We start from the raw sequence: 27,801 nt of genomic DNA, 5'->3' as shown, positions 1-27,801 counted from the left end.
ACAGAGTATAATGTATTTAGGACTACCTTTATTTTCAGAGTTCTCTCTGAGTCTGGCCTATGTAGTTTTTCTTTGGTTGATTTAAAGTTGTATCTCTTACTTGTAATAAACATAGCTATTAGTGTAACAGTTTTCATTGACCTCTCTGTAAGTCTTTCTACAGAATCAGAAACATTGAGGTTGGTTTGAATAAACCAGTAAACTGCCATTTTGTCTTAGATTAAAGATCGTCTTTTGTAAACATGTTCCTCTTGCTTTCTAAGTAGACCCAAAATCTGTAGTGGGAGGGCAAAAGTTTTGGATAGACTTGTCCAAGTGTAAGTAGTTTACCTTCAGCCATGTTATTTATTCAATTTTTTTAAAAATTAATTTTTTTTTATTGTGAAAATACTGTACAGAGGAGTTAAAATTACATGGGCAAGATAATGAGTACATTTCTTATCAAGCATCAATTCTTTTTTTCAAAATATTAGAAATATGCAGATTTATTCTTACCTAGTCTTTTTTTTTTATATTTCTTTTTTTTATTGTGAAAATACTGTACAGAGGGGTTACAATTACATGGGCTCTTTGTATTAAATAGATACAATATATTGTTTTCATTGGCCTTTGTAATTTTTCTTTTTTTATTTATGGCCTTTCTGTGCGCATTTATCCATCTCACTAATCAGTAATTCTTTTAAGTGTAAATTAATGTTATATGAATTTCTGTACCAATTGTATAATATGCAGGTGGTCAATGAGTATTTACTGAACAAAGGAAATAATGAGTATCTAGAATGAATAATTTTAACCTTGCTTACTCAGGATTTCTATACTTAGGTTTTACTGAGGGGCATCTGGGTTGGTTCCATAACTTAGTTATGGTAAATAATGTTGCAATAAACATAGTTGTGCTGGTAGCTTTAGTATGGTCTTTTTTGTGATCATTTGGGTAAATGCCCAAAAGTGGGATTGCCGGGCCATAGGGGAGCTCTATGTGGAGTCTTTTGAGGAACCTCCATACTGCTTTCCAAAGTGGTTGAACAAGTTTGCACTCCCACAAAAAAGCAGTAGGGTTTCCTTTTGGCCACAGCCCCTCCAGCATCTGTTGTTATTAGAGTTCTTATTTTCTTTTAATTGTGAAAATACCATACAGAGGGGTTATAATTACATGGGCAAGGTAATGAGTACATTTCTTATCAAACATTGTTGCCTCCTCCTTTGTTTCCCCTTCCTATCCCTTCCCATCTCCCTCCCACCCCCCACCCCCCACCCCACCCCCCACCCCACCTCCCTTTTCCCTACCCTCCCCCACCCCCAGGCCAAAGTTGTAAAGTTCGTTTTTCGACATAACATCTTGTACATCTCATTGTTGCAATGGGTCTACCTGTATCCCTATTTAAACATTTTTTTTTCCTTTCCCCTCCACAAATTATACCAACATCAAATACAGTGAAAACAGGACATCTGTTGTTATTAGATTTCTTGTTTCTAGCCATTCTAACTGGGGTGAGGTAGAATCTCAATGTTGTTTTGATTTGCATTTCTTTTATGGCTAGAGAGGTCTATTGACCATTCTTATTTCCTCTTCAGAGAAGTTTCTCTTTAACTCTTTAGCCCACTTATTTATTGGGCAGTTGTTTCTTTGAGGATGTCTTGTTGGGGGATTTAGTTTTTTGAGTTCCAGGTATATTTTAGATTTGAGATGTCCATTATATGGCTAGAGAAGATCTTCTCCCAATCTGTGGACTTTCTATTGATCTTGCTAGCTATGTCCTTTGCCATGCAGAAGCTCTGCAATTTCATACAATCCCATTTGTCCAACCTTTCTTTGATTTGTTGTGTTTCTGGGTCTCTATTAAGAAATTTTCAGCCTGTGCCAGGGAGACCTAGGCTTTCTCCTATTCTTTCCTGTGATGTTTTCAGGGTGTCTGTTTTGACTTCGAGGTCTTTGTTCATTTGGAGTTGATTCTGCTGCAGGGTGATATATAAGGATCTAGCTTTAGTTTTCTACAAGTAGTTAACCAATTTTGCCAGCACCATTTACTGAAGAGGCTGTCTTTCTTCCATTGTATTTTTTTAACTCCCTTATCGAAGATTAGAAGGCTATAGGTCTGTGGGTTCATTTCTGGGTTTTCAATTCTATTCCATTGGTCCTGAGGTTTGTTCTTGTGTCAGTACCAAGCTGTTTTGATTACTATGGCTTTGTAGTAGAGTTTGAAATTTGGTATTGATATTCCTGTTAAGGATAGTTTTTGTTATTCGGGGTCTTTTATTGTCCCATATGAATTTTTGGATTGCTTCTTTCCTTGAAGAATGGGGTTGGAATATTGATAGGTATCGCATTGAATTTGTAGATAGCCTTGGGAAGTATCGCCATTTTCACGATGTTGATCCTTCCAATCCAGGAGCATGGGAGGTTTTTCCACTTTTTTTTTATTTCCTTTTTCAGGTTTTTAAAGCTTTCATCTTTCACTTCTTTAGTCAACTCCTAGGTATTTTATTTTTGTGGGGTTATTTCAAAAGGAGTTGCTTTCCTGATTTCAGCCACGCTCTTCTCATTGTTGGCATACAGAAAAGCCATTGATTTTTGAGGGTTAATTTTGTACTCTGTTTCTTCACCAAAATTTCAAATCAGCTTGAGTAATTTGGGAGTGGAGTCCGTGGGATTCTTTAAATACAAGATCATGTCATCTGCAAAGACGGAGAGTTTTACTTTTTCTTTCTCTATTTGGATCCCCTTCATGTCTGCATCTTGTCTTATTGCTGTAGGTAGGCGTTCTAATACTAAATTGAAGAGAAGTGGAGAGAGTAGACATCCTTGTCTCTTTCCTGAGTCTAGAGGAAATGGCTTTAACTTTAGGCCATTAAGTATAATGCTGATTGTAGGTTTTCATACACAGCCTTTAATGTATTGAGGAATGTTCCCTGGATTCCTAATTTTTCCAGAACCTTCATCATAAAGGGGTGTTGGATCTTGTCGAATGTTTTTTCTGCAACTATTGAGATAATCAATTATCCTTGCTCTTGTTGATATGATGAATTATATTAATTGATTTGCATATATTGAACCAGCTTTGCATCCCTGAAATGAATCCTCTTTGATCATGGTGTATAATTTTTTTTGATGAGCTGTTGAATTATTTGCCTGGAATGTTAAGGTCTTATAAAATTTCTTTTTATATTTCTTTTCATGAAGGCAATCATTGTTCTGTGCAATGATTTAACAATGGTATTATTTTAAATAGAGCTAACAATTATTACATGTTAATTAAGAAAGACACAGGTTTGAGAACCAAGATAATTAGAAATATATTAAACTCTGTTATTTAACTGTATAGTCTGAAGAAACCGCTTTACTCATTTAGATACTTGTTTTTACATCATCTGTAGAAGACAATAATCAGGCTGTAGTTGTCTGTTGTGATATAATTCATTTTAATGGATGAGACATATTAATGTTTCATTTCACTTACCCTTCAATATTTAAACATGAATATATAGAATATACGTGCTGTCAAATGTTTATTTTAACTTAAGCTAGATCCTTATATATCACCCTGCACCAGAATCAACTCCAAATGGATCAAAGACCTTGAACTCAAAGCAGACACTCTGAAAACATTACAGGATGGAATAGGAGAAACCCTGGGTCTCCTTGGCTCAGGCCGAAATTTTCTGAATAGAGACCCGGAAACACAAGAAATCAAAGAAAGGTTGGACAAATGGGATTGCATAAAGTTGCAGAGCTTCTGCAGGGCAAATGACATAGCTAGCAAGATCAATAGAAAGCCCACGGATTGGGAGAAGATCTTTACTAGCCATACAACGGATAAGGGTCTCATATCTAAAATATACTTGGAACTCAAAAAATTAAACCCCCCGACAACAAATCCTCAAAGAAACAACTGCCCAATAAATAAGTGGGCGAAAGACTTAAAGAGAAACTTCTCTGAAGAAGAAAGAAGGATGGCCAATAGACACATGAAGAAATGTTCAACATCCCTAGCCATAAAAGAAATGCAAATCAAAACAACATTGAGATATCACCTCACTCCAGTTAGAACGGCAAAAATCAAGAACTCTAACAACAACAGATGCTGGAGGGGATGTGGACAGAAAGGAACCTTACTTCATTGTTGGTGGGAATGTAAACTTGTTCAACCACTTTGGAAAGCAGTATGGAGGTTCCTCAAAAGACTCCACATAGAGCTCCCCTATGACCCAGCAATCCCACTTTTGGGCATTTACCCTAATGTTTACAAACAAGACCACACTAAAGCTACCAGCACAACTATGTTTATTGCAGCATTATTTACCATAGCTAAGATATGGAACCAACCCAGATGCCCCTCAGTAGATGAATGGATCAAGAAAATGTGGTATATATACACAATGGAATTCTATGCCTCCATCAGAAAGAATGACATTGCCCCATTTGTTAGGAAATGGAAAAACTTGGAAAAAATTATATTAAGTGAAGTAAGCCAGGCCCAAAGAAACGTAGGTCCCATGGTTTCCCTTATTTGTAATATCTAGTATATGTATGAGTCAAGCGGAAAAGGTCAGATAATGTGATGTCAGGAAAATGAACCCTTAGATGTGTATTTTAATGTTTTTTTTTCTTTCATGCATGTGTTTCTAACACATTTATAAGATTATCTCTTTGTTGCTTTGTATGTCCCTCCCCCACAGTATAACCCTTGCTTTCACTATATTTGATGTCAGTATAACTTGTGGAGGAGATGGGGAAAAACCAGTTGTTTAAGGATACAGGTGGACCTGTTGCAACAATGAGAAGTACAAGTTGTCATGTCCAAAACGAACTTTACAACGTTGGTGCGGGGGGTGGGGGGGGGGGTGGGGGGGGCCTGGGGGGGGAGGAAGGAGAAGGATTGGGATTGGGGGGGAGGGGGGAGGCTGGGAAGGGATGTGAAGGGTAAACAAAGGAGGAGGCTGCAATGCTTGGTAAGAAATGTACACATTATCCTGCCCATGTAACTGTAACTCCTCTGTACAGTATGTTCACAAATAAAATTAAATTAAAATATAAAAAAAATGTTTATTTTAAGTACATATATATGCATATATAAAGGTTCACCACATATTAATGTATTCAAATTTTTATTTCCCCAATGTTGTTGGTAATAGAATTAGGTAGATACTGGCAAAATTTTTATTAGTTTCAATCTAAGGTACTTAAGCATAACAGTATTTTTTGGTGGTTTTGTGCAAGTTGTGAAATTTGAGGAACCAACCAAAATTTACATATGAACAAGTTCTCATATTGAGAACAAGTTTAATGATGTGATGGCTCATTCCTATAATCAATGTCTTCAATATAGGAGGCAGAGGTAAGAAGCACCATGACCTGTGGATGGCCCCAGACCACAAAAATTAGAAAAACTTATCTGGAAAAATAACTAATCCAGAAAAGAACGGAGAGCATGAGTTTGTTGGTAACACATCTGCCTAGCACCTGACAGACTTTGAGCTTAAACCCCAAGACTACCAAAGAGAAAAAATAAAAGAATAAATCCAAAATTATCTCAGTTCTATGTAAAACATAGGTCCTAAAAATAATTGGGGATCTTTGCAAGCACAGGTATACTTTCTATTCCTGTGGAATACAATGCCTCTTACTTATTTTCTCATTTCTACATTTGTTGGCTCATGCTGCAAATATATTTGCCTCAGGTAGTGTATTATGGTAGATGCTGAGCTTTACAGAGATGAAGTAGATGGTGGTTACTTGAAGGAAATATCAAAGTTCAACTTAAGTCATTCACTTCTTTGGAGCTTAGATATATCAATAAAAATTTGTACATAGGCAACTAAAGTTGCTCTCAAATGTAAAGCTTTTGTGAGAGTTTTGTGAAGAAAGACTTAGAGAGAAATGTATCAAATAACAAACCTAAATTCCCTTTCATTTAAAGGCCACATGTCAAACTTTTTAATGCTGTTGAAACCTTCAGTTGTCAATCAGTATTAAATTTGGGGAACATGTCTTTATGAGCCCAAGTTAAAATAAAATGTATCACTTGCTTATGCATAATTCATGAGACTGGTTCTCTAAATGACTCTTCCTAAGTCTAATGAATTAAGCTCAATCAACCAATTGACTTCTTAGAACTTTTCGTGCTATAGAACATGAAACTCCTGTACACATAAGCAAACACAAATTAAGACAGAGTCTAGCTGAGGTAGGATTAAGATAATGGAGCACTCACTCTGAGCCAACATACAGAAGAGCAAATGAATGAAAAAACAACCATTTCCCCTTGCTTGCCCTTGTGACTAATACTAAGCTTTACAGCTCAAGAATGAATGGCATATATTCCAAACACAACTCTTGAATTTTAACAGCTTGAGGTTTTTCCGTCCTGCCTTTCAGAAATGCTTTGATTCCAGTGACAAGGCCCAAGTAACATCTGACATTGACATGTTCACTTTCAAGCATTATCTGATAGGCTCATTGCAGGTACAAATTCTGAAATCTAGTAATGATACTGATACTATGACAGAACAAAAGTGCTTTATTCCTCATCCAAGTTCTTCTTAAACTTAAATGATTTCTTGAGAATCCTACAGTTATTATCGACAAGAAATGTACTCACTACCTTAAGTATGTAACTGTACCCTTCTGTACATCACCTTGACAATAAAATTCAATTAAAGAAAAAGGCTCCAAGTCAAAAATATATAATTTTATTTGTGGTTTAGTTTGTAAGATATGTACAAAACTATGTAATTTATTTGGAAAGTTTATGTTATATAAAATGATTTGGCTTTACTTGAAGCCAAATATTTTCAAGTTAATAAACCATTGTAAAATTGTTTAAGAAGGAGTGAAGCAAAAAATACAAAGTATGACTAGGTATGTCAACTTTACTGAAAATGTTTTTTAATTGTTACCAAAACATATGCAAATATAACTACATTAGGTGGAATGCAGTATACTGTTTAATGAACCTTAAATACGTTTTCAGAAGAAGATGACAAAGAAAGATCAATTTTGTATCTCATTTTATATGTTCTATGAAAGTGTAAACAGCATGACTTATTTAAGACAGAAAGTACTGAAGGTAAACAGTTTTATTTGGAGATGAATAGAGCTTTTCTATTCTCAGATAGAAAAAGTCATTTCTAACTGCTAAGAAGTTGAAGATAGGGTTACTCAAAACTATGAAAAAATAAGTGTGTCTTGCTTGCCCAATTATTTGCAAATTTCTTTATCATTGTGATAACTCTTTTTATTTACCACACTAAGTATGTATTATGTAATTCATTAGACCTTAAAAATACAAAATTTCTGGCATGTTCCTTTTTAAACTATATATGTTAGAAATTTTATATCATGACAATATTTATATATTTTTATACAGTGTGTTTTATTTATTCCATTTTTAAATTAGACTAAGTACTAACTTAAGTAGGTTCAATAATCATGGAGGTAAATTCAGTTAGGCTGCATTAACTGAGAAAACCTTAGAGAACTTAATTTCTTAGAATTTTTGTCATTTGATAAATTTTATTCTAAATCTACTTCTAAGATGATATTTATTACAACTACTTTTAATATTTTCAATTTGAAGAAAATAGATGTTCTAATTTTTATTATCTGTGATTGCTGAGTGGTATAAGGCTTTCATTTAAACACACTGTGCCTGATTTTACTTATAAAAATATCATAGTGATTGGTTTATTGTAAGTAATACAAGAAACCAACAGGAAAATAAATCGGAAACAGATTGAATGAATTGATATTCAAAAACTTTTGAACTTAAGTATTTATATTCCATGTGACTGCAATTGTGATTTGATATATTTTTGCAGACAAAAAAAGGAAATTCGCTAAGTGAGTTTATGTAATTATGAACATTTACGTTTTTATCCTCCTTTTCCCTGAGCTTCCTAGAAGTTACAACAACCGGATATGGACATTCTTACTTCATTGTTTCATGAAATATTGTGCTTCTTGGTTACAGACTTGTTTTAAGAAAATACAGACATTCAAAATCCATTTACTACATCCTACTTCGGCTCTAGATTAAAACTACTATCCAATAGAAAAGTGTTTTTGAAGTTGGAGTCAGAGTTCCATTTGTTTTCTTCCATTGTTTTTAAATTGTTTTATTGTAAAGATGCTGTGCAGAGGGGCTATAGTTACGTGAGTAAGGCAAGGAGTGCATTTCTTGTCAATCATTGGTACCCCTTCCCTTGTTGTTGTCCCACTATCCCTTCCCTCCCAGCCACACTCCTCCCTAAGCTCCAGTGAGCCCCCCCCAAAGTTGTAAAGTTCGTTTCCAATATACTGTCCTGTGGGTGCCATTGTTGCAATGGGTCATCCTGTGTCCTTGTTTCAGCATTTTGTTATTCCCCTTCCCCTCCCCAGATTAGACAAATATACAAGATTCAGGGTACCAAAATCAAGTACAATGACAACAGGGGATATACCATAGGGAGAAGAACATATAAAGGAAACAAACAAAAAAAGAGATCACATGGTACGTTTAAAGCAATAACAATAAAGACAGACCTCTTGTGCCAATATCTTGGGGTTCATTTCACTTAGCATAATTTTATATGATCATATGTACATAGTTTTTGAGCTTTTCAGCTCATCTGATTATACTATATGTATACTAATTATTACAAATAAGGGAAACCATGGGACCTAAATTTCTTTGGGCCTGGCTTACTTCACCTAATGTGATTTTTTTCCAAGTCTTTCCATTTCCTATCAAATAGGGCAGTGTCATTCTTTCTGATGGAGGCATAGAATTCCATTGTGTGTGTGTGTGTGTGTGTGTGTGTATGTATATATATATATATATATATATATATACATACATACATATATATAATGTGATATATATATCAGATTTTCTTGATCTATTCATCTACTGAGGGGCTGTTTATGCTTCTTTTTCTTCTTCTACTTCATTCCCTTGTGTTGCTGTTTTTCATTTCTTTACCCTTTATCTTGTATGTAAGTTTATCTGATTTGGGAAGAGGAAGGAGAAACACAGAAATTATGGGACAAAGGGTGAAATCATTGATTAGGGATACTAGATACTATGTTGGAAATGAACTGTACAACTTGGAGGGGAGGGGGTTAGGAGAGAAAAAAACTGGGCGAAAATGAGGAAGGGGTGACATTGTCAAAAATAAATGTATTCATTACTTGACTTATGTAACTCTAATGCCTCTGTAGATCACCTTTACAATTAAAAAATGTGCAATCACAGTTTATTAGCCAACACAGAGTCTTAGCCCTCTCTTCCTGAAGATCCTTCACCTGAGCCTTTCCTACACACTGTTACTAGCTAGTGTAGTCTAAGAAGCTTAGCCCTGACATGCTGTGGCTTCCTTCATAGCTCCTATAATTCAGTCACTGAGGGGAGCTGGTGTCTTTCACATGGCATAGGACATGCCAAGGATACAGTGTAACAATGTTTATTCTTTGTTGGAACACTTTAACTTGGGCTTTAGCAAGTTATTGGATTGAAGGAGAGAAGGTATAGAGAGAGAATATTGAGAAATTAAGATGTTTTAAACTTGAAGATAAAAATGCATCATATGGTTCAATATGCAGCGGAAGTCAGAATGTGCTTATGTGTGTGCCTAGAAAACAGAGAACTCTACTAAATAAGATCTCTATATATTTCAATTATATATGACCCTATATCTGTGGCCCTGTAGCCCAGTTTCTAAAGGTGGCCTTTGTGATCAGGATAAAAGGACTTCTTTTTCCTAAGTCTGAGGATAAGGCAAAAATGCTGCTTAGATCTAGAGTCTCTTGAAGCTCAGGGAATGTCAATATTATCACCTTCTCACTCCTTTTCTAGATCAGGATGTCAGGGCCTAAGTATTATTTCACCACAAAAGCGGAAGAGAGGGGTCCACGGTTGGTTCTTGGGAGAACCTAGTCTTCCAAGGCAGCTTCTGTTTTGATGACTTTTAAACCAACTCAGTATAAATTCTTCAACTTTCCAAAATAGATACTGTAACTTAATCCTTGGCCTTCCAGCCCCATGTTGTTAAACACTTATTCTAGTATTTTCTGACCCTGGGACTCTTTCAGATTCAGTCACCATCTCTATCTATTGACCAGTAATTGAACAGCATCAACAACAATAAGGTGAACAGAAATGGCATGAAACATTTAGCTTTTGGGTGACAGGGAACTCTGAACTTCAGGACACAGGATGAGCGCTCTTGCTCAGATCTACAGTGAGGGGCTCTTGGTCTTGTAGCAAAGCATTCGTCTCTTTCTTTTCCAAGTTAGCTTTTTGTGCCCTGTTCTATAATGCTGATTTATTTCTAAGAAACCTTGTCATGAAAATGAAGAATGTATTTGGCCCCTGGAAAAATCTGGCTTTGTTCCAATGTTTCTTTTACAGAGCAAGCCTGCAGTTTGGATGTCCTTGTTTTTTTGTTACTTAATGTCAATAGGAAGTAACTAGAGAAAAGAAGAGTCAAAGCAAAGTCAACATTTTACTAAATCCTACTTCCAGGTTCGGATTTGGAAGGCTCATCTAACTAAAGGTTAGTATCTTCTTTATGTACATTAATAAGGATTCTAAGCAGAGCATTCTTTCTAATCTTGTTTAGTCTTCATATATCTTAAAATATTGATGAAAACCCACACTAATTTCAGTGAAATATTACAGTCAAAAATATTAACCTATTTCATACAGAATTTCTTTCCTTAAAATTCATAACCTTCGATATTAATAGAAGACAAAAATGAGTAAGATACGTTTTATTGGTCTTCTGGTTCCTGAGACTATAGCTTCGTGCATCCTTCAATGTATCTTAATCTTTTTTTTTTTTTTTTGGTTGTGGGGCTTGAACTCTGGGCCTGGGCACTATCCTTGCGCTCTTCAGTTCAAGGTGAGCGCTCTACCACTTGAGCCATAGCACCATTTCTGGTTTTCTAGTAGTTTATTGGAGATAAGAGTCTCAAAGAGTTTCCTGCCCGGGCTGGCTTTGAATTGTGACCCTCAGATCTCAGCCTCCTGAGTAGCTAAGATTACAGGCATGAGCCACTGGCACCTGGCTGTATCTTAATCTTTGTCATGTACAATAAGTAAACATATCACATCTGAGATTTATCAACACTGAGAAGGTCTCTTGAGATTTGAACTAAATATTGAACTATGAATGGAGACAAATTAACACCTATTTTGAGGAAATGATTCCAAGGCCAACTTACTATTTTAAAAAGGTTACCATCCAATTGAACGGCAGTGGCTCATGACACTCAGGAGACTGAGATTTGAGATCTGAGATCTGAGGATAGCAATTCAAAGCTAACCTTGGCTGGGAAAGTCCATGAGACCCTTTTCTTCAATTAACCACACACACACACATACACACACACACACACACACACACACACACACACACACACACACACACACACAGAGCTAGAAGTAGATCTGTGCCTCATATGATAGAGTGTTAGCTTAAGCAAAAATGCTCTGGGTTATTGCCCAGGCCCTGAGTACAAACTCCAGTACTCCACCTCCCTCCCCTCCCCCCCCCAAAAAAAAGAAGAAAAGAAAAAATAAAAAGAAAATGCCACCACCTGAACTTCCCAAAGGTGTGATAGAACAAAATGGTAGGCTTCACAAATTCATCATGTTTAAGTTAGTATGTTTCTTGTAGATAATATATAATTGGGGAAGCCTTGCTCTATATATTAGATATGTTGATGCTTTATAGCCATATTAATTGTAAGTTAAACTCTGAATTTAGTTCTATGGAATTAAATGCCCTAGAGTGTTCATCCTCAATAAATAACTGAACAATATTTAAAACTGAAAGCTGTTTTCTGAACTAATGAAGCAACTTTCATTAAGGACAGCCTAAAATTTACAGACTATTTCTTATTTATCTGTTGATGCATCTTAATGAATGTGTAATTATCTGAAAAATAGAAGATTTTCTGAATCATAAATATATGAACAAAATCATTACTACAATATGCATAGTCAAAGAGAGCTTTGTAATTTGGATCAGTCTTGCTACAAATTTAATATATATTTATTTCAGCTTTTCTATTTGATGTTATATTGTTGAATATACCTTGAAGATAAAACAGTTCTGTCTGCGATCTGGTAATAGACACTACTAGAAATTTAATATTAGTATTTTTTAATTTTTAATTTATTTGTAATTGTTATTATAAAGGTGATGTACAGATGGAATATAATTACAGAAGTACAATGTCATCCCTTCCCTTGCTCTCTCCCAGCTTTTAATGTTCATTTTTAAAGGCAAAAAACTTAAATAATGTTATCACTACATGTACATGTAAATTTTGATAATAAGAACTAGTTCTCAAACTATATATCATAGCTAAGAGATACATCATTTGATTCAAGCACATACCTGCCTTACTGAAAACACTTAACTAAGACAGTATTTAATAATTTTAGAATTTAGAACATATTTTATTGTCTTTAAGTAGTTATACAAAGAAGTTGCCATTCAACAAAGTGGTATATGAATACAGTGCATCTTGATCACTGTCTTCCCTTTCAACTTTTTCACCCAACCCTCCCAACCTACCCTTTCCCTCACTTTTCTTAATTTTGTAGGATATTTATTGATTTTTTTGCCACTTAACAAAATAGTTTGTATATATAATGCATCTTGATCTGTCTCACCCCTCTTGACCCATATCTTTTTTTTACATTTTTCTTAATTTTGTAATATATACAATGAATTCTTGACTGTATTCTCCCCTCTTCTTCATTCATCAACCTCTCTCCCCTTAGCCCTAGCCCCAATTCTTGTAAGTACCATTTACTGACAGCTATTTTGTTGGGCTTTGACAGTCTTTCTAAAGAATTACACTATTTGTGCTCTCCATAGAATGAGTCTATTATATTTCAGTTAATTCATTTGTAACCACCTGCATACAACCCAGGGTGTATACTTCAAGATTTATAGGCATATTTTAGCTACCAAAAATAAGAGAAAATGTTCAACCTTTGTTTCTCTGTGCTTAGCTTACTTCACTTAATATAACTTTTCCTACTCCTCTGTTTCCTTACAAATAATACAACATCATTCTTTCTAATGTATGTGTACAATTCTGTTGGGTATATATATATATATCACATTTTCTTGATCCATTCATCCACTGAGGGGCACCGGGGCTGATTCCATATCTTGGCTATGGCAAATAGTGCTGCAATGAACATGGTTGTGCTGGTGGTTTTACTGTAGACTTGTTTGTGCTCTATTGGACAAACGCCCAGGACTGGAATTTCAAAGGAAGCTCTATATTCAGTTTTTTGAGGAGCCTCCATACCGTTTTCCAGAGAGTTTGAACAAGTTTACAGTCCCACCAACACAGACTGTAGGTAAAGGTACAGAAACACAACAAATCAAAGAAAGATTTTACAAATGGGATTTTGTCAAATTTAAAAGTGTCTGCATAACAAAGGACATACTACTAAGCTAAATAGAAACAACACAGACTAGGAGAGGATTTTTACCAGCTACAAATCAAAGGCCTAACATCCAGGATACACTTAGAGCTCAAAATCTAAATCCTCAAAAAATAAACCCTCAAAGAACAACAATCCAAATAACAAATGGGCTAATGACTTAAAGAACGACTTCTTAAAAGAAGCAGCGAATATGTTCAATAGACACATGAAGAAGAGTGCAACATATCTTCCCATAAAGGAAATGCAAATAAAAACAATGTTGAGATTCTACTTCACCCAGTTAAAATGCCACTATCAAGTAAACTAACAATAAAAAATGCTGGCAGGGATGTGGACAAAAGGGCAGACTAAATTTACTTTATATCACAAAATTATCTAGTTTTTTTGCAATAACTCTGTTATAGTTTTATGTTTCTAATAACATCTTTACTTTTTCTTTTTTTATATAAGAATAAAACTAGATCCTATCCCACGCTACATAAAAAATCATGTAACAGCACCCAATGTAGAAATATAAGACGTGAAACTTTAAAAAGTATTAAAATAGAAAATTAACTTTTAGACATTGGTCTAGTGGAAAAATGATTTTTAAAATGTCTGATATTTTTAAAAATGTGATATATCTAGTCATGTTAAATGACGTAAACCAAGGTCAAAATGGCAAAAGGTGTATGTTTTCTTTCATATGTAGAAGCTAGAATACACTTGGATATGATAAGTTATACAGGTCTCTAGACATTTACACACAGTAAGACCACAAGAGGACACTCCTAGTAGAGGAACAGAAAGACACACGCATATGTGCATCTGATCATACAAAATAATGTGTATCAAAATGAACTCCAGGAAATGGAAACAAAGCATTTTTTTTCTTTTTTACTGTTTTTGTTTTCTTTTGTTTGTTCGTATGTCTTTGGGAATGTAAGGGGAGGTACAGCAATAAAGGGATAAAGGGTAAACAAATACAGCAATGGTGCTCACTGGATACTATGTTGAAAATGAACGATGCAATTTGTGGGTGTGGTGCCAGGGAAACATTGGGACAGAGTGAGAGAAGGAGTGACATTGTCCAAATGGAAACGCATTCTTTGACTTATATAACTGTAACCCCTCTGGGTTTTTTTTTTAACATTTTCAAATAAAAATAAAATACTTGATATAAAAATATAGGCAACAGATACAAAGAAATAGACACATGGGGTTATATCAACCTTAAATGTGTCTGCACAGCAAAGGGAACACTCAACAGTATGAAGTGGCATGGAACCAAGAAAACAGTTGCACAATTATCACCTATTAAGGTTAGTATCTAAAATATTTTTTAAAAGTTCAATAGCAATTGAACAAATAAAACAATTGGAAAATTGGCAAACAGACTTTTCTACAGATAAGTATATAACCAGCCAACACGTAAATGGGGCACTGCTCAACATCACTAATCATCAGAGGAACAAAAATCAAATCCATAGTGAAATATTACCTCACAGGATAACTATTATCAAAATGAGAAAACATAACTGTCGTCAACAATATGGAGAAAAATGACCCTTACACACTGTTGATGAAAATTAAATTAGTGCACTATGGGAAACAGTGTGGAAGCCCCTAAAATTTTAAATAAAAAATAGACCTATCACAGCAAATGACACCTATTTCTGGGTATATAATTACACAACTGAAATGAATTTTTCAAAGACGTATTTGTACTCCATATTCATTGCCAAATTATTAACCAAAGAAACCCCACTATGTTATGGAATCAAATTAAATGTCTCTAGATGGATGAGTGGCTAAAACAAATGCTGCAAGTAAATGTACAATGGGCTACACTTTAATACTAGAAGTCATGGAATCATTTACAACATAATGAAACTGAAAGACATTAAATTAAGTGAATAAAGCAGACCCCCCTCCCCACAAATCTTGTATAATTTTAGTTGTGCATAGATCCTAAACATGTTGAACTCTTAGAATCAGTCAGAAGAATGCAGGGAGGGTGGGGGAGGATGGGAAGGGATGGGAAGGGGAAACAAAGGAGGAGGCTACAATGCTTGATAAGAAATGTACTCATTATCTTGCCCATGTAATTGTAACTCCTCTGTACAGTATTTTCACAATAAAAAGAAAGAAAGAAAGAAAGAAAGAAAGAAAGAAAGAAAGAAAGAAAGAAAGAAAGAAAGAAAGAAAGAAAGAAAGAAAGAAAGAAAGAAAGAAAGAAAGAAAGAAAGAAAGAAAAAAGGAAGGAAGGAAGGAAGGAAGGAAGGAAGGAAGGAAGGAAGGAAGGAAGGAAGGGAGGGAGGGAGGGAGGGAGGGAGGAAGGAAGGGAGGGAGGAAGGAAGGAAGGAAGGAAGTTTCTCATATTGCATTGTCATAGTATTAATGCATTTTGTACTTAAAATTGCTAAAAAAAATAAATTTAAATGGTCTTACCACAAAAATGAAAACAATGGATCAATGGGTAAGTTAATTTGCTTAAATATGGAAATCATGTCACATTTTTACATATATGAGAACATCACATTGTATATCATGGGTATATATATGTATAGTTTTTATTTTTGAATTATGACTTGATAAACCTGGAGCTGAGAATTCAATCAGGATGACATAACCTTCCTCTAGATTTTGATTTCAGTTATGTACTATATGAGTGACTAGCACATTAAATATCATTATAAAAATATTGTCATGATATGAATTCTATCCTATTTTTTTATTTATTGTAATTATTTTTTGATGGGGAGGATTAAATAAGTGTTTTGTACATGTTAGGCAAGCTCTTTGTCCCTGAGCTGCAACTTTGGCAGTATAAATTCCATTTTAAATGTCTTTGGAATTGTCTCCTTTAACCACATTTTTCTACTGAAAGTCTAATTACATATTTTTGCTTGTTCTTAAACTGGGTCTAAGGCTTTCCCTTAGATCAGATTTATCCATCAAGAATGCACAATAATAGATATTTTATGATTTCTAAGAAAAATCATATTTATAATAAAAAATCAAAAATGAATACTAAACCAATTTCAATGATCCTTTTTGTGAACTATATCTTGTATTTTTTATGTGTGTTTACTGGGCCTGGGACATGAACTCAGGGCCTAGGTACTGTCCCTGAGAATGGTTTGCTCAAGTCTAGGGCTCTACCATTTAAACCACAGCTTCACTTACAGTTTATTGCTGATTAACTGGAGATAAAAGTCTCACTTACTTTTCTGCCTAGGCTAGCTTTGAACTGAGATTCTCAGACTTCAGCCTCCTGAGTAGCTAAGATTATAGACAAAGGCCACTGGCACCTGGCTTATCTCTTGTATTTTTAAAATACTCTAGTGACCAAAATAAAACTATTCATTGCTTGCCACTAATTTCTTCATTTTTATCTTTGTGCCACTGAGATTTAGATCATTTATTGAGTTACCAATGACTGTTCATACCTAAAATGTATTCAGTATGTGACAGCTACTTTGTTCAAATTTGTTTTAATTCCATTTTATTATGGCAAACTTTTCAGCAATGCATACTTCACAGTTCCCTGTTGGTTTTGATTAAACAAACACATCTAGTGTGACAGAAATTAAATTGCAAGGAACTTGAATGTTTTTTTTTTCTATTCTCATCATTAGTAGTTCAGAAAGTAGAGAAGCCAAAAAAAAATGTTCAGAGCTTTGAGGTTAACATAGCAATTGAAATGGAAAGCCATGTAAAATCTCTAAGGATGCTTTCTTCCAGGAGAGGTAGAACATTGTGGACACTTTACATAATGGGGAATATAAGTAGGGCCCTAGAGGTCCAGATGTGAAAGCAAAATACTGGAGTTAAGCACTTAGCTGAAAATTACTTTCTATCATCTGAAGTAGAAGTAATCAGAAGCCAGGCATGAAGGATTAAAGCAAAATACGTTAAGTGTATACTTGATATCTAAAAGTTAGAATATATTTCTTCTTTTAATGCGCAGATAACTCCTGACTCTCTTCACAATATGCATAATGGAAGTGTTCCATGACAATTTATTTTTTAAATTAAGGAAAAAGAAGACATTCACCAGGAAAGCAGCTTTCCAGAGTTTATATAGTTGTAGAATGTAGTATAAGCCTGGCATGTTTCCCTCTGGAGAACCAAACTTCCCCCCAAACACCTTTCAGGAGCATTTAATTCCAATTGTCATTTGATGAGAAGAAAAATGAGGTTTCTAACAGGAAATAAACATGGCTGATTTCAGGAGCTCTTTGTCTTTAACCTTGTGTTGGTTGTCTGTAATTCTGGGCTGTGATTATTCAGATTAATGTATTATACTAGGCTGAAACTCTAGCCCAGATGCTTCCTGGAAGGGAACAACAACAGATAACCCCAAATCAAGGGCAAACACTGTGATAACTAAGGAGATTTTCAGGCAGCATTTATGTCAAATATTTGTCCCTGTCATCATTATATTTGTGGTTTTTACTTTGGAAATAGTCATAGTACTTTTCATAGAAAAGTAGCAGTGTTGACCGCATGACTTTGATATAAGATTGTTTTTTCAGCAATCCCACAAAGCTTTCAGAATCCTGTTCTTCAAGACCCTGTTTATCTTTGGAGAGACATTAGCCTATATAATAGGATTGGTTATTTAAAACTTCGCTAATTAGTATTTTATAATATATATTGAATTTATTGAACACTATTGTAGTCATATGCTAATCCTTTAAGGTATTGAATCATGAATGTCATAGGGTGGCTATCTAAAACAAGTACTCAATAAACAGTTTTTAATTTACTATGCATAGTAATCCTATGAGGTAGGAATCATTTTCCAACAATCTACTTATGACAAAACTAAGGCTTAGAAAGATCACCTGTTTTCTGTGGCCACACAGTATTGGTAGAATATGCTACCTTTTGAGAAATCATGTGGTAGAATGCTAGCCTTGAGCTGAAGAGCTGATGGACAGTGCCCAGGCCCAGAGTTCAGGCCCCACAACTGGAAACCCCCCCCAAAGAAAAGAGAAATCATGTGTTCTTCACCTAGGATTTGGATAAGAATGAGTTTGAGTTGTCCAGATTTCTCAGAATATAGCTAGACATGCCTTTACCTGACTAGTGAGGCCTAGTGTTGGTAATTTTTGATATGTATTACCATGACAGGAAAGCAACATTCCTTCTGAAATTGTTAAATACAAGAAGTATATAAGACATGAGGTTCATTTGGAAACATTTTTCCTATCTGTGAAGAAGAAAGCAGAGCCAGGAAAATTCTGCATGAGGCATTATTTTGTAGAAACTCTCATGCCAAATTCCCATACCTTCATAAAGTCTCAAATAGAATCATCCCTATTGGCTTTCATAGACAAATTCATCATTGCATCTGCCCCTTCCAGCAGCTTCTGACTTTATCATATTCACTTCTGGCCTTATTTGGCTTTATAACATTTATTATCATCATTTTTGTCTATTGCCAAGAACCCTCTACCTCTCCGTCTCTCTCTCTCTCTCTCTCTCTCTCTCTCTCTCTCTCTCTCTCTCTGTAGGTGCACTCTCTCTGTCATTGGTGCTTAAACTCAGGGCCTTGTGCTCTACTTTGGCTTTTTCAGTCATGGTTTAGCACTCTACCACTTGAGTCACATGTTGAATTCTGGCTGTTTGTGGTTCATTGGAGGATAAGAGACTCAGGGGTTTGTCTACTTGGGTTGACTTGAAACTGGAATCATCAGATCAAATCTCAGCCTACTGAGTAGCTAGGATTATAAGTAGGAGCCATAGGCAGGATTTTTTGATCTCTGCTAATTTCTCAGCATCTAGTACTTTTGTAGGGCCCACAGTAAATATTCAGTAAAAATTATGGACTGAATAGATGAGAGCTAGTTAAGTTCTACTTTGCTTGAGAATAAAGTAGGTTGGAAAGTGCTCTAAAAACAAAAAACAAAAAAACAAGAATTCTGGGTCTAAGTAAAAAAAAAAGTCCTATTTATGTATAGGCTTGTGTTACCATTTTTACCATGAACTGAACAAAACTATTAGGGAACCTCATAAAGATGGTTTAAAAACATTGGAATGTAATCATATTTTATTATTGCTGACAATAGGAAAAGAGTTACCTACCATAGAGATAAAAAATATTCTGTAGTGATTACTTTTTTTTTTTTGTCAGTTATGGAGTCTGAACTCTGGGCCTGGGCGCTGTCCCTCAGCTCTTCATCTCAAGGCTAGCACTCTACCACTGGAGCCACAGTGCCACTTCTGGCTTTTTCTGCTTATGTGGTGCTGAGGAATCGAACCCAAGGCCATGCATGCAAGACAAACACTGTACCACTGAGCCACCTTCCCAGCCCCTAATTACTTTTTTTAGGCTCAGTATATAAGTTTCCTTTTAATATTTACTGACAATAAGTACTACTGAAAATAATAAAACAGATTTTGAAAATATATTAACTCTCTCTCTTTTTTTTTTTTTTTTTGCCAGTAATGGTGCCTGAACTCTGGGTCTGGGCACTGTCCCTCAGCTCTTGAGCTCAAGGCTAGTGCTCTACCACTTGAGCCACAATACCACTTCCAGCTTTTTCTGCTTATGTGGAGCTGAGGAATCAAACCCAGGGTCTCATGCATGCAAGGCAAGCACTCTACCACTGAGCCACATTCCCAGACCTAACTCTCTCTTAAAGCTAGTTCTCTTCTAGGAATTCTAAGTATAGGATAAACAAGTGAATAGTTTTGAATTGATTTATACAGAGAGGAAATTTTGTAGTAACTATAGAAAAGGGAAAGACGTTTTAAATAATGAAGGCCTTTTATTCATTGGAACTTTGAGGAAGAGCTGATGAGAAATATAAATGCAGCTGCGTGCCAGTGGCTCACACGTACAATCCTAGCTAGGAGGCTGAGACCAGATGACTGGTTCCAAGCCAGGCTGGACAGAAAAGTCTCCATCAGTCTCTTACCTACAATTAACCACCAGAAAACTGGAAGTGGAGCTGTGTCTCAACATGCTAGAGTTCTAGCCTTGAGCCGAAGAGCTCAGGGACAATGCTCAGGCCCTGAGTTCAGGAGAAAGGATAAAGAAGAAAGAAGGAGGAGGGCGAGAAAGAAGGAGGAGGAGGAGAATGAGGAGGAGGAGGAGGAGGAGGAAGAGGAGGAGGAGGGGGGGAGGAGGAGGAGGAGGAAGAAGAGGAGGAGGAGGAAGAATGCATAGAAGAAGAAGTAGGATAAAGTGCTTATGTAAAAGCTGAATACTCAGTATTGGGGATAAAAATGGATGCACACTATTTCAAACTCTCTACTCCTAATGTATAAGTTCTTATCATATGTATAGCTACAGTAGAACCAGCTATTAAGAGCTTTACCTATAAGAAGGAATACGAAATAGAGTAATCAGAGACAGGAGTCAATAATGATGTAAACACAATACCACTATAAACTCACTAATTTTTGTGCAACTTATTTTACTTAATATAAAAATTTATAAAAACGTGGATATGAAAATTTCACTTTGTTGCTGGGTACTAGTGGCTCATGCCTGTTATCCTATTGACTTGGAAGGCTGAGAGCAGAAGTATTACCTTTCAAGGCCAACCTGGGCAGAAATCCTATCTTAAACAAACAAGCATAAAAACATCAGATCGAGAAGGGTGTCTCAAGTGGTAGATGGCTAGCAAGTGTGAGACCTGGAGTTCAAACCCCAGAACCAAAACCAACAAGCATTCACTTTGTTGCCTATTTTCAACTTTTACATAAAATCTAGATAATTTATGTCTCAGTGGGTTTAATTAAAAGTGTCATCTTGAGCAGTGGCTCAAGAAGACAGAAGCCAAAGGATATGGTATCCCATTGCCATGAGTTATGTAACAGAACTGGAGATGCTAAGGGAGGAATGTTCCCAGGGCTCAGGGAGGAAAGTGACAAGCAATGGCTCATAATTAGCAAAAAGGGTCCTGCCATTATTTTTCTCATCTCTCTGCCTCCTGTTTTCTCTCTCAACACACTGTTTTCTACTCTGCTTGACCATTCTCCCAGTAGATGCTAGCTTTCCCGCATTCCCAGAGTTCTAGGCATATGAATATTAAATCACCCCTTGTGCTGAATTCCTAATTCATTGGACTTTATTTAAATCATGAGTATCTGCAAAAGAACATTACATAGCTTGTGATTGGCTTGTTCATAGCTCTTTTGTAGCCCAACAGTAGTGGTAGTAGGGGTTCAGAGATATCCCAAGTAGACAACTGTGAAGATAACACTGTCCAAGAGCTGTCAATTTTCCTTTAACAGGGTTTTTCATCTAATTCTTCTTGATTGGTGAAATCAATTATATTCATAATATGTTATGTTAATATTTATACATTTCTTAATTTGAACTGTGAATTTATTTACCATATTAGTTTTGGAGCAAAGGAAAATTATTGGTGAAATGAGTTTCAGTTGAAACAACTGAAAATTTCTTTGAACGCATTCAAGGAAAAAATTGTGAAAGCATGTTTTGTTCAAGCAAATTGTCTTGCAACCTAATTGCAAAAAGATTGCTAATTCCTGTAACAAAGTCACATTTATTACATATAATGTTACCTTCACTTACTATGGTAATATTGTATCTGCGGTTCCTCCTAATTAGTTAATATTTGCTAAATGATTGAACGTGTTTTAATTTAACAATATTTTAAGTAATTATTATTAGTATTGGCTAGTTTTGTTTTGTGTATGGAATTGAAAATGAGTGTAATATTCAACCCACATTTCAGAATCATGAAAACTATTTTTAGTAATGAGAGATAAGGTTTATCAGAAGCTAAAGGTCTTTTCAACATTGCACTAATGTAAATTACCCATGCATGCTATCTCTCAAGATACAATTTTCATACTCAAATGCTGGTTCTGCCTTGCTTTATCAGCTCAGAGCTATTCAGGCAGCTCTACTCTGGGTTTTTTTTTTTTAGCTAAAGACCTTTTAAATTATTTTTTAAAGATTAATTTGTTTTGTTAAGATAAACCTTAACTTTAGAACTGCTACATAATTGATGATAATGTACATTTAAAAGACTTCTCATTTTTTTCCAAAGGAAAATTATGATTTAATTAAATATTGTGAATGCTTCATTAGATCTTAAGATGATCTTATTTAAATATTGAACATCTTTAGAATATTGAGATGGCAATTTCCCCATGATTAAAAAAAATGCCATCTCCATTCTTAAAACTTTAATTTCAATCATTATCCTGCAGTTGTCTTTTCTCTCTTCAGGGAGTGCAGAAAGTTTGTGAATAACTTCTCAATACAGCTCTGAACCCATCAGGTCATAGTGTGGAACAGTCCTCCTTTAGTGAGTGATAATAAATGTCAGTGTTTTTCCACAGGAAAAAATGTTCTGCAAGTGACAGCACAAGTACCCCCATTAATTCTATCATCAGCAAAGTGTAGGTGGAGGTGACCATCACAAATACACAGGTTTATTTGTAAATCAAATGACTAAGTTCATTCTGATTCAAAGGCAGTATCACCTGACAGTGCTGATGCCCCCAGCCTAAGGGAACTTTTGAGATAAGCATGGGATAAAAATAACCATGTATTTTTCATTTTCACATGTCCCTTTCTGAAGCTATTTGGGGAAAGTACGTTTGCCTTACTTTTACTTCTTATTTTCCTAGGAAGATATTATCTTCCCCCAATTTGCTTTTCAAGAGTCCTCTGTGTGTTCTCTCTGCAGGTTCCCACTCTGAGGCAGTCCTGACCAGGTGTCTTCATATGCATGCGCTGTAGGATGGACGAACTCCTTCTTGAGACAGAAAAGGCTCCAAGATACATTACATTCCACGTCCAAAGCAGGGGCCATTTCAACACTCTTGATCATTGTTTTTCCAATCAGGGCAGTCTTTTCTTATACAATGATATGTGGTATTTTAAATGACGCTATCATAAAAGAGCCAAATCTTACGCTTAAATTCATCGTCAAGACATGCGTGGCTGGTAACAGGTATTGTCTCAGGGACAAGGAACATTGTATTTGCTTGATCAAGGTGACCTAGGTGTATTCTAAGAACAATGATCTCCAACTATGGTTTTATTCTTTCTGCAAAACACTAATGATTTCTTTATTTCCATTGTTAGCTGCCCATCCAGAAAAATCAGCATTGTTTTTTTTTTTCTTGAAGTACTACGATCAATACTAGGATGTCATACGTGTTAAGCAAAAGCTTCATGACTATGTTACATCCTCAGGCCTTAAAATCAACATCAAATCATCTTTTCATAGACGATTTAGCTCATATCAAACTACTGACAGTAAGGCTTCTTGGGATCCCAGAGATATAAGCCATCTCCCATCCCTGTGATGAGTAAACACCACAAGGCAGTGCTGCTGGCTTATTTTTAACAGCAAGGATGGACTATAACCTGAGAATTTAAAGGGAGCAGTACTATTTCTACAAGTTTGAGATGGTGGCCTCTAATCATCTCTGTAACTCAGTTACTCTGTTTTAGTACAGAGATAATGACAGTCATTCTTTTACCTTGTGGATTTGATTGTGTTCATTCTGTAACCTACATATGCAGACAACCTGAAATATTAAAAGTTACTGAAGGAAGGAAACACTTACAGCATTCAGACTAGCATTACTGTGTGCCCCAGGAGAAAGAAAAGAAGGCTGGTAACCTGGCCTAATTTTCTTGTCCACAGGACCTCTGGGCAAATAGACTAATGGTATTCGCTAGAAGGAGAGGACCTTGTCTCTAAAATGCCCACAGCAAAAGTCCCTGGATACGAATTATCTCTAGAAAATAGAATATAATTTGTGACTCACAAATCCCTGCAGAATGCCATCTAGGCAATGCAACTCTCCAGGGATTAGGAACTGGTGGTATTGTACACACTGACTCTTCTCTACTGTGTGAAAAAAAACCTGTAAACATGACTGAGAGACTTCATCTATTCTGAGCCAGTGGTGCATTCCTATTCAGAAGGAAAGGATCTATCAGAGGCTCCCAAAGAAACAGACCTCTGCTGCTTCTGACTGTTGCCATTTGACTATTCACATCCATAAATATTAGTAGAACTTGATGACTAAGATTACTGCTTTGCATGAACTTGATTTGTTAATACTATCTTATGAGTTTCCTCATTGCACAGTATTACGCTGGTAAGATCTCTCTCTCTCTCTCTCTCTCTCTCTCGATCATTCTCTACAATGATTGTACCTTGTACAACTTAAGAATTAAAAAAGTTATAGGATGATTTAAAATAAGTGCAGTTTTGATGCAGTGCCAAACTTCAGATTATTAGTGGAGTTCTTTTTCACAGAACAGTTTTTATTACCTGCTATTTTTCTTATCTTTAATGTGTCTTACAGAATTAGCACACAATTCCTGTATTCTTAACTCCCTGATTCATAATATTTCTACTTTTACATCCTGTTTTTATTTTAGAAATGACTGGAGGAGGAGGAGTTGTGTGAAAAGAGCTGAGCACAATTGAACATATAACTAGAGACCACTGTGTGTGTGTGTGTGTGTGTGTGTGTGTGTGTGTGTGTGTGTGTGTGTATGTGTGTGTGTTAGTACTAGGATGTGAACTTAGAGCCTCACACTGTCACTGAGGTTTTTTTGTTCATGGCTGGCACTCTACTTCATGAGACATGCTTCCATTCCAGCTTCATGCTTGTTAAGTGGTGATGAGTCTCTTTTATTTTTCTGCCTGAGATGGTTTTGGACCTCATTTCTTGGATCTCAGTTCCCTGAGTAGCTATGATTATACAGCCATATTATATGAGCCATCAGATTCATCTAGACCACGAGTTTTAATGAAATATTTTCATTCCATTTTAATGTTCAGAAATTTGAAGAAGTTTTATAATGTTTAAGGTATAACAGTTAAGAAATATTGAATACATGAATTTGATAAAAGGGGAAGGGCATGTTACAGAGAATATTTTAAGATACAATACAAATAACAATGATTAATATCTTAAATGAATAGTCTAAAAAAACTGTAGTCAAACATAATAGTAATACTGTGCTCAGAAACATATTAAATACTTCATATATATTGTTTCATTTAGTTTTCCAATTTTCCTACAGAAGTTATTATTATTATTATTATTATTATTGTTATTTTCACTTTATAGATAAAAAATAGTACTAAGATTTTTTTAGAAGATAAAATGATAGCAAATAGCTTTAAGTCAGGCAATATTTATATGAAAAACACTTTAAGACTTGGATTTATTAATACCCATTTATTTTCTTTGAGTTTGTACAATTATATTTATTTATAAGTAGGAAGCTCAGGTAGGGAGGTAAAAGTGAATTATCATCACCGTTAACTTTGAGATTAGTCAGGAACCTACCTCTTCCCCTCCATATTAATCTGTCCTTGTGTGTAGACTGAAATGCAAGATGCAGAGGCATGGCCACACCCATAAGGAAAGCAGAATCTTCAAAATCAGAGAAAATAATACACTCATGCCTGTCTGAGAGACTAAGGCCTCTCATAGAACCAATTAATGTTGTAGCTACTGATTATGATAAAGATTTTGGCCAACAGAGATGGCACAATTACCAAACAGAAATGATCTATTTATCTAGCTAGATAGATCTCTCTATCATTTCTGAAGTCTGCATTAATGGACAGACAAGTTGGTTTGTCTTTTCTTCTATCCAGTCCACTATACCTCATTTCATCAACAAAAGGAAAACCTGGTACTGGGACTGTGGCTCAGTGGGAGAGTTCTTGCCTAGCATACATGAAACTCTGAGCTTGATTCCTCAATACCACATAAATAGAAAAGGCCAGAAGTAGCTCTGTGGCTCAAGTGGTAGAGGGCTAGCCTTGAGCAAAAAACGAAGCTCAGGAACAGTGCCCAGGTCCTGAGTTCAAGTCTCGGGACTGGCGAAAGAAAGAAAGAAAGAAAGAAAGAAAGAAAGAAGGAAAGAAGGAAGGAAGGAAGGAAGGAAGGAAGGAAGGAAGGAAGGAAGGAAGGAAGGAAGGAAGGAAGGAAGGAAGGAAGGAAGGAAAGGAAAGGAAAGGAAAGGAAAGGAAAGGAAAGGAAAGGAAAGGAAAGGAAAGGAAGGAAAGAAGGAAGGAAGGAAGGAAGGAAGGAAGGAAGGAAAGAAAGAAAGAAAGAAAGAAAACTGTCTTCTTGACCAAGGTGCCTGGATTTTCCCTCTCTGGCCAAGCTCTTTCTTTGTACTGTGATGGCACACTTGGTGTGATTCTCTAGCCTAGGACTGTTCACTGGAACTCTAAAACTGCTTTCTATGTGGGAGCTTGTTTGGCTTCCAGCTTCTCCTCCCCCATCTTCCTCCGGACCCTATCACCTTGCACCAGAATCAACTCCAAATGGATCAAAAACCTCGGAATCAAAGCAGACACCCTGAAAACATTACAGGAAGGAATAGGAGAAACCCTAGGTCTACCTGGCACAGGCTGAAAATTTCTTAATAGAGACCCAGAAACAGAACAAATCAAAGAAAGAAAGGTTGGACAAATGGGATGGCATGAAGCTGCAGAGATTCTGCATGGCAAAGGACATAGCTAGCAAGATCAATAGAAAGCCCGTGGACAAGTTTACACTCCCACCAACAATGCAGTAGGGTTTCCTTCTGTCCACATCCCCTCCAGCATCTGTTGTTTATATTAGAGTTCTTGATTATAGACATTAACTGGGGTGAGGTGGTATCTAAATATTGTTTTGATTTGCATTTCTTTTATGGCTAGAGAGGTTGAGCATTTCTTCATCTGTCTATTGAACATTCTTATTTCCTCTTCAGAGAAGTTTCTCTTTAAGTCTTTAGCTCACTTATTTATTGGACTGTTGTTTCTTTGAGGATTTGTTGTTGGGGGATTTAGTTTTTTGGGTTCCAGGTATATTTTAGATGTGAGATGTCCATTAGATGGCTAGAGAAGATCTTCTCCCAATCTGTGGGCTTTCTATTGATCTTGCTAGCTATGTCCTTTGCCATGCAGATACTCTGCAATTTCATGCAATCTCATTTGTCCAACCTTTCTATGATTTGTTGTGTTTCTGAGTCTAAATTAAGAAAATTTTGGCTTGTGCCAAGGAGACCTAGGGTTTCTCCTACTCCGTCCTGTAATGTTTTCAGAGTGTCTTCTTTGACTCCGAGGTCTTTGATCAATTTGGAGTTGATTCTGGGGCAGGGTGATATATAAGGATCTAGCTTAAGTTTTCTACAAGTGATTAACCAATTTTGCAGCACCATTTAGTGATGAGGCTGTCTTTCTTCCATTCTATTTTTTTTAGCTCCCTTATCGAAGATTAGATGGCTATAGGTCTGTGGGGTAATTTCTGGGTTTTCAATTCTATTCCATTGGTCCTGAGGTCTGTTCTTGTGCCAGTACCAAGTTGTTTTGATGACTATTTTCAGGTTTTTAAA

This window comes from Dipodomys spectabilis, unplaced genomic scaffold, assembly GCF_019054845.1.
Source record: "Dipodomys spectabilis isolate Male_0828 unplaced genomic scaffold, ASM1905484v1 ptg000001l, whole genome shotgun sequence".
Lineage (NCBI taxonomy): Eukaryota > Metazoa > Chordata > Mammalia > Rodentia > Heteromyidae > Dipodomys > Dipodomys spectabilis.
Note: the sequence above shows the minus strand (reverse complement) of the source record.